Below are 13,317 nucleotides of genomic sequence, written 5' to 3'. Positions count from 1 at the left end.
ATGATTCTTATTTTTTAATTTATGTGGTGTATCACATTAATCGATTTGCATATGTTCTTCCTTTCCTGTTCTCCTGGGATGAAGCCCACTTGATCGTGATGTATAATCTTTTTAATACGTTGCTATATTTGGTTCACTAGTATCTTATTTAGTTGCCTCTGTTCTGTGTTCATGAGAGATGTTGGTCTGTAGTTTTATTTTTTGTGTTATCTTTACCAGGTTTTGGTATCAGAGTAATATTGACCTCATAAAATGGGTTGGAAAGTATTGCCTCTTCTTTGATTTTTTGGAAGAGTTTGAGGAGTCTTTCTAAGTACTTATCTATTTCCTCTAGGTTATTAAATTTGGTGTTATATACTTTTTCATAGTTTTCTTGCATATCCTTTGTATTTTTGTGGTGTCTGTCATAATTTCCCCTCTTTCATCCCTGATTTTGTTTATTTGTGTCCTTTCTCTTTTTTCTTTAGTGAGTCTAGCCAGGGGTTTGTCAATTTTATTAACCTTCTTAAAGAACCAGTTCTTTGTTGCATTTATTTTTTTCTATTGTTTTTGTTTTCAGTTTGTGCAAAATTAAAGCTGCAGTGAAATGCCACTACATGTATAGTGCCATAATGGTCAAAACAAAAAAGGCAGATATACCAAGTGCTGGAAACAATGCAGAGCAACTAGAACACTTATACTGCTGATGGGAAAATAAGTTAGTAGAACCATTTTGAAAAATTGTTTGTTTGTAGCTATAAAGTTGTACGTGTGTATACCTTAGGTCCCAATGATTTTGAATAAACTTCAGTTTCTTCACTGCTAAAATGAAATTAATAATGTCTATTACACAAGGTTATTATACGTATGAAATAAAAAAGCGATTATATTTAAACAATAGAAAACCTTTTATTATTCATCACAGTGTAATTACAGTATGTTGCAGACTCTAAGCACTTAAAAGTTGATTGAATAAAAAATTTGTAAATATTTAAAGGAAGTTTCTTATTTTATTCAACCATGGAGGAGACAAAGTAAAGTTTTGCTTGTGAAAAAAATCTCTTAAGGTGCTTTTCATTTATTCCAGAGTGTAAGAATCCCCATCACAGAAGGCATTCTTGCTCAAAATGTCACTGGAACTAATAGTGAGATGTAGCAACAGCAGGAGGAGAGAGGGTTATGGCTTTAGGCAGACATTGCAGAACACCTACCATATAGTCTAGAGGAATCTGATGCTGAGCATTGGATGTGAATACAGTCCAGCAGTCTGCAATATGGAGTCATCATTTTTAAACAGTTCTCTGCAGTTCAATTTCTCCATCTGGAAACTAGAGCCATATACACATGAGTAACACAATTCAGGCCCTGAGACCCTCAGATAACACACATTGTGCAGCCACCAAAAACTGTGTTATCATCACACTCACTGAGCCTTGAGAAAACCTCCAGCAGGTTTGCTCGCTAGATATCCAGGCCGATGATTTAGGGTGGATAGGGCCTGTAGAGGTTTGAAAGTTGTGTCAGTAAGAAATTTCTGTTCTTTTTAAAAATTTTCTCTTATACTAACTAAGACATTATTTAATTAAATTCATCTTGGTATCCACTAAGAGATTAGCACTTAATTTAAAACTTTTATTTATAGTACTTTATTCAGGAAACAATAACCAATAATAATAATGAGAGCTAACATAGATTGCATACTAAATACTGGGCTGTTTTACTTAGGTTGTCTTTAATGATCTTCATAGCCCCATTGAGGAAGGTACCATTATTAACCTCATTTTATAGGTGAAAAAACAGAAGCTCGAGGAACTAAATAATAAGGTCATAGATCTTGTAGGTCATAGAACTCCGCTTCAAACCCATGCCTGCCTTACTCCAAAGCTTGCACTCAGAACCACTATACTGTCCTGCCTCTGAAACTAATAAAAAAGGAGATAGCCCACCAGGTTCTTCTGCAGGATTCCTTTTGTAGAAATATTTTTCCATTCAACACACATTTATGAAGAATCTACTATGTACGAGCCTGTGGGACAAAGCTCCGTAAATGTTTATTAAACTGAATGACACTGAATTATAGTTCAAGACTGTAGAAGTCAGTTGATTGAGAAACCCTGTCCTCCAGGAACAATTTCTGTTCCCAAGAAAAGATAGAAGGAGAAAATATAATTGCACATAAGTGACTCTAACTCAAGTCTGAAACATGCCATAAAAATGATGACAAAATATGCTGTGATAGTGTGGTAAAGTAAGAAATTAATTCTTACTTGTAGACAACACTGTTTGAGACTATTGCAAACCCAAGGATATTCTACTGAAAACAGTATAGAAAGCTTCCTAATGTCTCATAATAGAGTACAATTACATAAATTGTTATATACTCACATGTATATAGACAGCTATTTAAAATTATGCCACAGCAGAAAAAGGTCTATTGCTGTGGAAAGATGTGCATCATACAAAAGTAAAAAACAAATCAAAATAAAGTGAAAATATCATGTTAAAGTAGACTAGGTTATCCATCATTTATTTTTGAAAAACAGCAGATATACACATATATGCAAACATATGAAATGCACGTTTACATGAACCTAAAAGAAACATGAGGTTCATGTGTTTGTATGCATACCAAAGACACATATTATGTACATTATATGCTTCTGTGTCTATAAAAGTCACATGCATGTGTGTGCTCATATATCATGTGTGCTCATGATATACATGTATGTGTACATTCACATGAAAAAACATCTGGTACACACAAGTGTTTGTTTACATATTGAATACAAATTGTGTGTTTATATGTTTATATGCAAGACACTTTGATATACATACCTGTCTTCATGCATGGGAGAGGTCCACATGATGTACTCGCATGTTTGTGTGCATATGAAACATACATACGCATGTGTACATTTGTATGCACATGAAAGATAACTCTGGTGTGCATGTATGTTTGTGCGCATATAGAAGATAAGTGATGTATACATATGTTGGTATATAAGACATATACAATGTATGTTTGTATGCACATGGGAGACATATATACTCATGTTTGTGTGCATGTGATATGCTTCTATGTTTGTATGCATATGGAAGAGACATATGATGTGCATGTTTGTATGCATATGGAAGCACTTGGAATACACCAAGAAGTTATCAGTAGTCATTTCTAGATGATTTGAATTATAACTGTTTGATATGGCTCATTTGCTTATCTTTATATTTTGATGTTTCTGTAATGCACATGTAATTTCTTTTGTAATAAGAGCTAACAATATACAAAATTCCATTTTAGAGGCACTGCATGTTTCTTGGATTCTATATCTTCCACAACTAGGGACATACATTTGGTTTTAAGAGAGAACTAGGCACACTGCTACAGTACAATGGCCAAAACCTTGAAGGGCTGGGCCACAGAATTGTTTTTTATTAGTTTCCTTCTAAAAAATAATTAACTTCATTGTGCATAAATGTAAACATTTATTCAGGGAAAATTGGATTTAAAAATTAAGGAGAACTTTAAATATGACATTAGGAAGAGAGTTTTTGGATACCTGAATACCTTCCTCACTTTCCCAGGACCGTTCTATGAGGGTCTGACATAACAATAATTAAGTTCCAATGCCCGGGGTGGAGAGGGGTAGTGGGGCACTAGTAGGGGAAATATTGTCCAGGTGATATCAGGTCTCTGTTTTAATTCAGCTGCTCAGCATTTCACATGTCTCTGTTTAATTTCAACTTTTGCTTTTGTCAGTATTTTATTGTTTATCTCTCTTTAAAAAACCGTTGCCTGACTTTAATAAAACTTGGTTTATTGCCAAATGATACTCATGTGAATTGTAAATTCAATGGAGGTGAATCCTCAAACAATAGGCTGGCTGATATAAATGTTCAAAGATGTATTCCTTCTATTGTTTTTAATATAATTCAGTGCCATTTGGTACATGCAGAGGTTATAAAAATGAGTAATTTCACTGAGTGACATATATAACCTACAAGAAGGATGGTTACCTATAATTAGAAAGAAAAGAGAGGGAGGAGAATGCCTGATAGAGAGCAGTGCTAGGATTCCCCTGACCCTCCTTATTTCCTGTGCCCCTTTGGTGGGGTGTCCAGACAGACACATTCTTCCTATGATGACAATAAGTCAGCATCCCATCCCATGGCATGTATTCCTGAGGATAGATGATGCTATAATGGCTTCAGGGCTGTGGAGCATCCTGGGTGTAATCATGCCAAAGACAGAACCTAGGATGTAGATTTTTCATGTCTTAGAGAGAAAAAATAGCTACACAACATAATTTAACCGCTGGAATAGCAAGGTGTTTTATAGAAGAATTGTACTGTATTTTTCAATTTCTGTCTTCTGGCTGCCAGACAAATGGGAGAATCCTGGTGTCAGGGCACCCCAACATCACCCATACCCTTGAAGCTGAGAATCCAAGAGATTTGCTTTCCTGAAAAGAAATGTGTCCCGTGATGCAATAACATCCTTTACTACGATCACTTTTCCAGAAGTTGTCCTTATCTCCAGGGACCAGGAATGCAGAGAGTTTTAAGAACTCCCCACCCCTGAGGGAAGGGCATCTGCATCAACCAACCACTAATCTGAGTCTGTTTCTGAGGCAGCAGTTTTTCTGAAGGTAAGTAGATAGCATGGGATGGAGCTAACTAGAGCTTCCAAGGCCCAACTAGGGGGAGCTTCCACTCTCCATAGATACTCAAGGGAAAAAAGAGAGAAGCTTGGACAAGTCAATGTGAACCATGAACTTAGCATCAAAAGGCTGATGGGATATTAGTGACTTCCATGAAAATCAAACAAAGGTAGTACATTTCACATGTCCTGGTAATTTTACAAAATAGCCATTATTTGAGTGCTTACCTCTGCACCAGGCACTATATTAACCACATTAAATATATCCTCCTGTAGAATAGATGTTATTATCCTCATTTCGCAGATGTGTAAAATGAGGCTCAGAGAAGCCACCTAACTTTCCCAAGGCTACACAACTAATGGTAAAGCCAGGATTCGAACTTGGTCCGTCTGACTTAAAAGCCCATGTTTGCAAATACAGTGTTATAAGAAGACCTGTACATTTTTTAGGTCAAGAAAAATGGCGTTTAATTGAAAAGAATATCTGTAAGTACAGACTTTCAGTCCCCATAAGACATGTGCTTCATAAACTGAGCTCTTGGCACTTTATTAAATGTATGCAGTTTAGTTTTAATTTTCTGTTTCTCTCAAAGTTTGCACAATAGCTATAATGACTAATTTTATGTGTCAACTTGGCTAAGCCATGATGCCCAGTCATCTGGTCATACAATAGCTTAGATGTTGCTGTGAAAGTATTTTTTTTTTAGATGTGGTTAACATTTAAATTAGTAGACTGAGTGAAGTAGATCACCCTATGTACATAAAATGGGTGGACTTCATCCAATAAGTTGAAAGCTGTAAGAGAAAAGAATGAAGTTCTCCAAGGAAGAGGGAAGTCTGTCTAGACTGCAACTTAGAAATTCTACTTGAGTTTCAAGCCTGCCCTGAAAATTTTGAACTCAAGATTGTAACATTAACTTTTACCTGAATTCCCAGGCTGCTGGCCTGCCCTATAGAGTTCAACTTGCCAGCCCCCACAATCATGTGAGTCAATTTTTAAAAATCTCTTTTTGTTTCTTATCTTTCTGTGTGTATTATTGTAATAATCATTATATATTATATAACTATATTATATATTTCATTGGATTATATTGGATTTCACTGTAATAATATGTGTATTATTGCTTCTCTTTTCTGTAGAGAACCCTGACTAATACAGTAGCAAAAAAAGACCCATGGACTCTCTTTAAAGATCTCTTTAAAGATGAGGAAAGGCACATAAGAAAAGAGTTGGCTATTTTTACACTATCTGCAATTTTCCTCACTGTGTAGGATCTAATATATCACCAAGCTCTCTTGGACTCAGAAATTTGCATCATTTTCTCTGCCCCAATGTACTCACAAGAGATTCTCACCTTCCAGCAAGCACATTTTTTTTAATTCTACACATGGCAGATTTCTTTTTGCGATTATATGTGTGTTGTTCACTATATTCCCTACCCCCCTTTCCCTTCCAAGTTGGAAACCAGGTTTTTAAGAGCCCCTGACAGAAAGCAGAAGTCTCTTGGTTATCTGGTCTTTTGTAGAAGCTTTGGTCATTGGAAGAGTGAGCCTGGAGCAAGGGGTCTTCGGGAACACAAGGGATCTACTGTCCAATGCAAAGGAGATGAGGTGGGCTGGTCATGTGAGCAGTGAACTGGCATCCTGCCTTCTGCTTCAGCCTTCACAATCATTGCAGAAGGCTGGACACTGGCACCTAATTTCCATACCTTGGCAAGGAGTGCAGTCTACAATAGCAGAGAGAAAGTAGAGGCCCTGGAGTTAGCAGGAATAATGCAGACAGACTGGGAGCATGTCAAAGGCAGGACAGTGATGGACAGGAGGAGCCCCAACTTTCTTGTTACTGCAGAAGCCCCCAGGCCTCTCATAATCCTCATCGTAAGTGAGCATGGACGTCAGGGCAGGGGAGTGGGGTCCAGTTCAGAGTGAGATTGGTGTCAATTTAAAGCACATATATGTTCTTTATATATATAGATACATGCCCACATACATAGATACATATAAAATATATCATACACACATAGATACTATATAATAATATTTCTGGCTTCCATGGCTTGATGCACTGAGGTTTGTGTCTACTACACTGGCACGGGAGGTGGAAACAGGGGAACCGAAGGTTGTGTAAGTGCGATTAGTGATACTTTTTACACAATTTTATTTTGATTTATTTACATTTTAAACTTTTAAAATTTCCTAAAATACACACATTTTATTTTACGATTTAACTAATACTTTCAACATTTATATTTTATGTATTATGTTACAACAGAAAAAGATCCTTATAGTATAATTTAGAGAAAGAAACAGAATTCTAAGTAGTATAAACAACGTAAGAATTAGTTTTTTTAAAAAAGTAGTAAAATAGAGGAGGAAAAAAAAATGTCATAGATGATAAAGGCTCTGTTCATCCCTCTGGCGACCAAATCAAAGTTGTGATGGAAACAAGGAGCAGCAGCAAGGAAAAATCAACTGGGATCTAGATTAACAAGCCATACAACTAGGGAGAAATCTAAGAAAGCACCTGGCACCAGCAGAAGGGGGACGGGGCGAGGATGTGGGGCTGCCCAGTCTCTAGCGGCTGAGAGAGATGGAGGCTGTGGCAGCAGCAGAAGCCTCTTAAAGGGACCATGTCTGTGAGCAGACTTTCGCTGTGACGAACCCACTTGCTCTGAGTAACAGTGCTGATTAGGCTGTGCACAGCGGGGCACCAGGGACTTACAGGGAGATACTATTGGAGTGAGGGCCGAGGTGAGACTCACTGGGTACAGAAGTGCTAGCGGCATCCATCGTTCCCTGTTAAGCCCTCCCCACTCTCAGTATGCAGACACAGCAGCACCATAGCGGGGACATCATCAAACTGGATAACAGAGGTCGCTCCACCTAGAGGATTTCCTGAAACCCTGCCTACCCCGACTTGGGCCCCACTCAAGCCGCATCCAGGTGTATCCTCAGCGAGTCAGGTGCTCCTTGCTGAGACTCACACTGGAGGAGGCAGCTGGCCTTGGTTTCCAGTGTGGCCTTTTGGGGCAATTATAAGCACAGCATTTGTGGACTGCTTGTTGAATCTTAACAGGTGGCTCCGGAGGAGTAAAGGCTTCGGCTAAATTTGGCCTGTAGGTGAACCCCTCTCAGGACTGTGCCGTTGGACACCTACTACACAAAGCCACATTAATAAGACCAGGAGACTTAGGAGTTTTGCTTAGTACATGGAAACAGACATGGAAAGGTAGCCAAAATGGGAAGACAAAGAAGCAGAAACCATATGACAGAACAGAACAGAGAACCAGATATAATGGAGTCAAGTAATCTAACAGATGCAGAGTTCAAAACACTGGTTATAAAGATGCTCAACGAACTTTTGGGAAGTGTAGTTAAGTCAGTGAGAACTTCAACAAAGAGATAAAAGACATAAAAATAAAAATGGAAATTATAAAAGGGAACCAGTCTGAAATGAACACACTATCCCCGATGAGAAGTATATCAAATGGAATAAACAAAGGAATAAACAAAGTAAGTGAAGAAAAGGATCAAATGTCTTATCTAGAGGACAGGAAAACCAAGGACACTCAATTGGAATAGCAAGAAAAAATATGCCAGGACTATAAACATAATTTAAGAAGCATATTAAGGCTCCAAATATTTGTCTGATTGGTGTAAGTGAAGAAAATCAAGATATTGAAGAGCTGTTTGAAGAAATAATGATGGAAACTTTCCTAACTTGGTGAAGGAAATGGACATAAAACCCCAGGAAGCTCAGAGAATTCCAAAAAACAGGGATCCAAAGAGGCCCACACCAAGACACATCATAATTAACATGCTGAAGGTTAAATACAAAGAAAAAATTTAGAAGCAGCAAGTGAAAAACAAATAATTACATATAAGAGAATACCCACATGACTGACAGCTGATTTCTCAAGAGAGACTATGCAGGACAGAAGGGCTTGGCAAAAAATATTCGAAAGGATGAAGATCCAGGATCTATAACCAGGAATCTTTTATCCAGCAAAGCTATCACTTAGAGTTGAAGGACAGATTAGAATCTAAGAACACATAAAGAGCTTCCCGGACAAAAATAAGATAAAGGAATTTATCAACTTCAGGCCAGTATTACAGGAAATGTTGGAGGGACTTTTTAAGAAAAATCATGTATCAAAAACAGGAATAAAGAATAATAGCTATATTCCTATCAACAAGTACCTCAAGTGGAAAAGAATTAAGTACTCCAACCAAAAGATAGAATGGCTGAAAGGATAAGAAAACAAGACCCCTACATCTGAAAAGGAAGGGGATGGAAAAAGATATTACTATGATGGACCTAGAAAGTATTTAAGTCAGACAGAGAAAGATAAACACTATACGATTTCACTTATATGTGGAATTTAAGGAATAAAAAGAACAAACTAATCAAAAACAGACTCACAAATATAGTGGACAATTTGATGATGGACAGAGGGGAAGAATGTTTGGGGGGCTGGGAGAATGGGAGCTGAGAGAAGGGTTAAAGAAGTACAAATTACTAGTTGATAGATGGTCACAGGGATGGAGAGCACGGCATAGGGAATGCAGCTCATTAATACGTTGGCTAGGTGGAGGGCCAGGGGAGGGAGGGAGCAATTGGGAGGATCGTTTTATGAATTATATAGATGTCTAACCAATGTACTGTATACTTGAAACTAATTAAAATTTTAAAAAGTAGTAAAATAAGAACACCTCCCTCCAAAACAGATTTGGGTGGGGGGTGGGGGAACCATATAACCATTTATAGAGAAAAGATTGAAATGATATTACTATGATCATCTCTAAAACTATTTTTCACTTTTCTCTACTTTTCTAAAATTTCAAAAAAATTTAATGACTGTGCATTATTTTTAAAAGACAGACATTTGCAGTAAATTTAACTATTTTAACAGTTTCTATATATAAATACTATTCTACGAATAAGCTTTAAGAAAAAGATCTTGTGTCTTTGGCTAATTGTTTTCTATATGGATTGTAAATCTTTGAAAAGTGTAGAATTTGCCATTTCTACCTGATCTTTTCTAAATGAAAATTTAGTAAGTAGGAATTCTATTTAAGGCCCTTCCTCCTTGAACAGACACCTGCACAGACACACACTCACACACACTTACTCACATACAGTCATATACTGTCACACACATACACTTCCATACTCGTACATACATATACACACTCACTCACACATGCCATACTCACAACCAAAATAAACTAAAAGGGGTGCTGAGGGCAGGGGGACTCCTATGACCTTTGCAGGCAAGATTATGCCTCGAGGGTTTCTCAATGCAAAGTTTAATTCAGAAGAGCTTTGGGCCATGAATGACCATATGTGTGCCCTGGAGTACAGAGCTTCCCAAGGCCAGTGGTCCTGAAGGATATCACACGTGAGATCTAAAGGCCCTGGAGGCTGCCAGGTGAGCAGCCTCCTGCACAGGCTCACCCGTGTCCACAGTGTGCGTGCCAATATCACCAATGTCGAGGTGTGCTGCGATGTGGAAAAAGTGAGGCAGCTCTGCTGTCGCCCGTCCTCCCCTTGCCTGTGCTCCAGCTGGTCTGTCTGGCACTGGCTTTGGTTCCAGGAGAAGCTCTGCAGTTTCTCTGGTCTATTGTGGCCAGCAGGGCTCTGGCGACCTGGGGCTTTTCTGTTATGGCGACTGGCCATGGACTCCTTGCCTTGTGTTTGTCCTGGAAGAGCCAGGTGAGGCCGTAGTGGTATGTGTGACTGGTTTTGGCTCTTATGGTCAAAGCCGACACTCCTTCCTCTCTGGCACGCTTCATGTCCTCCTGCAGATCGGGCCAGCCCCATTTCCCTGAACCTGGTGAACTTACTCCGGCACTTCTTGCCAAGCAAGTCTGCTGAAGATAAATTTTCAACTTTTGTCTGTCTGCAAATGTCTTTATTTTGCTTTCAATTTTATAAGATCTATTCTCCAGAAATAAAATTCTAGGTCTTTCAGCACTTTAAAAGGGTTAATCTTTTATTTTCTGGCCTCCATTGTTTTTCTGAAAAGTCAATCAACACTTATATTATTATTCCCAGTGTACAAAGGGTCATTTTTCCCCACTCTGGCTGCTTTTAAGATTTTCTCTTTACCTTTGGTGTTCAGCAGTTTCACCCTGAATATGCTTTGGTGTGTTTTTTGGTTTTGTACTTATCCTTATTTGTTTGGGCCTATTGGTTGATGCTCCATCAACTTTGGAAAAATTCTCACCTATTATCTCTTCAAATATTTATTCTACATTGTTCTATCTCCCCTCTTTTTCTAAGACTTCAATGACCTGTAACTTAGATTGCTTCATATTGCCCCACAAATCTTATATATTTTTTTTTCTCTCTTTTTTTCTTTTCAGATTGGATAATTTCTGTCTATTGGTCTTGCTATATCCAACCTGTTGTAAAGCCCACAGATTGATTCTTCATTTGTGCTACTGTATTTTTTTATATCTAGCATTTCCATTGGCCCTTTTCTGTAGTTTCCATTTCTGTGCTGAAATCCTCCATCTCTTCACACTTATTGCCCACCTTTCCCACTAGATCCCTTAACATATTAATCATAGTTATCATAAAGGCTTTCTTATTTTGAAGTCCAACATCTGGAATAAGTCTAGATGTAATTATATTTATTGTTTGCTCTCTTAACCAAAGGTCATATTTTCTTTCTTTGTTGTACATATTGTAATTTTTATTATATGCCAGACTTTGCTCCCAGAGCATCTCTTCCCACCTGCTGCCCTGCCCCAGGGTCTTAAAGGGATTTCTCTCATCTTTCTGCCATGTCCCTGGCACTCAGCAGGCTGCTGCCTTGTACTTGGTGGGCTTCATGGGTGTGTCACCTGTGTGGTCTCAGAAGGGCTGGGTACTTGGTTCAATGTCCTGCTGTAGCTGTCCTAAAATTCTTCAAATTTTATCTTTGAACTTGTAATTTATAAGTGAAGTCTGATGCAACAGCAAAGCACGTGCATGAGCAGTGGAGAGACACAGTGCAGCAGGGTGAACACATGCAATCTCAGGTCCGCAGGCATGAGAGGTGGTGTGGGCACCGAGTAATTGGTCTGGTGGCCTGGCCAGGTGTGCAAGTACTTGTTTCGGGGTCATCCAGGGCAATGTGAGATCACCGAATTAGAACTCAGGCCCAGAATGTCAGTGGTGATGGTAGCAGAAGCAGCAAAACAGCAGTGGCCATGCCTGTGAGAGAGAGCAGGGGCTCTGCATGGGGGCAGCACTGGGCCCTGAGGTGGGAGGCCAACTTGTCTGTCCATCCGCAAATCCACTTCAGTGGCATCTGCACAGATATTCACTCTCTGACCTGAATGCCAGCACAGAAAGGGCCAGAGCTCAGGCAGTAAACTTTGTCAATAAATTACTACAAAGTGAAAGCACAGAGACATGGACATCACAATCAAGTGTATCAGGGAGTTATTCAACAACTCCATCCAGGAATATGTTTATCCAGGCAACCTGATCATAAATCAAGCACTAATGCAGAACATTAGCACGTACCTGGTATGGCTTAAACACACAGCTCATCAGCCTTCCCACCTGCGATCTGCCCTCATCTGCTTTCTGCTTTCACCACCTGTTCCCTCCCCTTAGCCCTTGTCATGTTCTCTAGCTATATGACATACCACACTTTTTAAAAAGTACTGTGACCTCTCAGACTTGGAGCTTTTTGTTTCTCACTTGGGGTCACACCTGGTGCATAGGAAATTAGGGGAAACTGTCCTCGGTCCACCACATTGGGATCTCTCATACCAGCCATGTGCCAGAGTAAGAGAAGGGGGCCGCTTGCTAAAAGAACCTTAAAGACACCAGAGTTCATGTACCTGCCCCTGCTGCAGTCACTCCTCTGCCAACATTTCCAACCCTCCCCACCCCCCACTCTCTCATTTTCTTCTTTAAAGTTACCTTTCACATTTGTTTGAACCCATTTAAGTGTTGGTGACTAGGAGAGCTGGGAAAGGCACAGATGTCTGGCAAAACCCTGCTCATTCTTCAAGACCCGCTTCGATGCCACTCCTCTTTAATCCTCAGTTCCCATTAGACACTCTCTATTGAGATCCCAAAACCCGTGTGCTTTTCTTAGTACCTAACACAGAACTGAGGCAGAAGAGGAAACTCCTACAACTTTCAGAGGAGCTTAACTGCTTATGGGTGTCCCCACTTTGTTTCAGATCTGAGAAAGGTCTGAAATGGATATTTTCTGTCTTCAGAGAAAGAGGAACCAGTGTTTATCTCCTTATGATATATTTTTCGTTTTGTTTTGTTCCTATGAGAGAACAGGAAGGGAGAAGGAAGACTTTGCTTCAAATTAAAAGGAAGTTTTAAAAAGTAAAGGAAAGATTTACATGGACAAAAATGTTTTGCAAAAAATAAGAATAAAACGTTTTCTGAAAGTAGATTTTTTTGGGGGGGATTAACTTAATATATGATTAAGACAAGAATGAAAATATGTTAGTGGAAGATGCATGGAAACAAGAAAGTAGAGAAAGCTGCCATAGATAGAATCTTTCTGAATATTCTTGACGTCTCCTTCATCCCAGAATGAACTGGTCCACCTATCCTGGCCCCCAGACCACTCATCTGAGCTGTCCCTTGTGATGGGTCCATGGACAGCTCCTAAAGGTTCTCCTGCTCCAAGCCTGGCACCAGTGCAGCTGAGCAC

Source organism: Pteropus alecto, unplaced genomic scaffold (genome assembly GCF_000325575.1).
Source record: "Pteropus alecto unplaced genomic scaffold, ASM32557v1 scaffold121, whole genome shotgun sequence".
Taxonomy (NCBI): Eukaryota; Metazoa; Chordata; class Mammalia; order Chiroptera; family Pteropodidae; genus Pteropus; species Pteropus alecto.
This window is presented reverse-complemented; position numbering follows the sequence as displayed.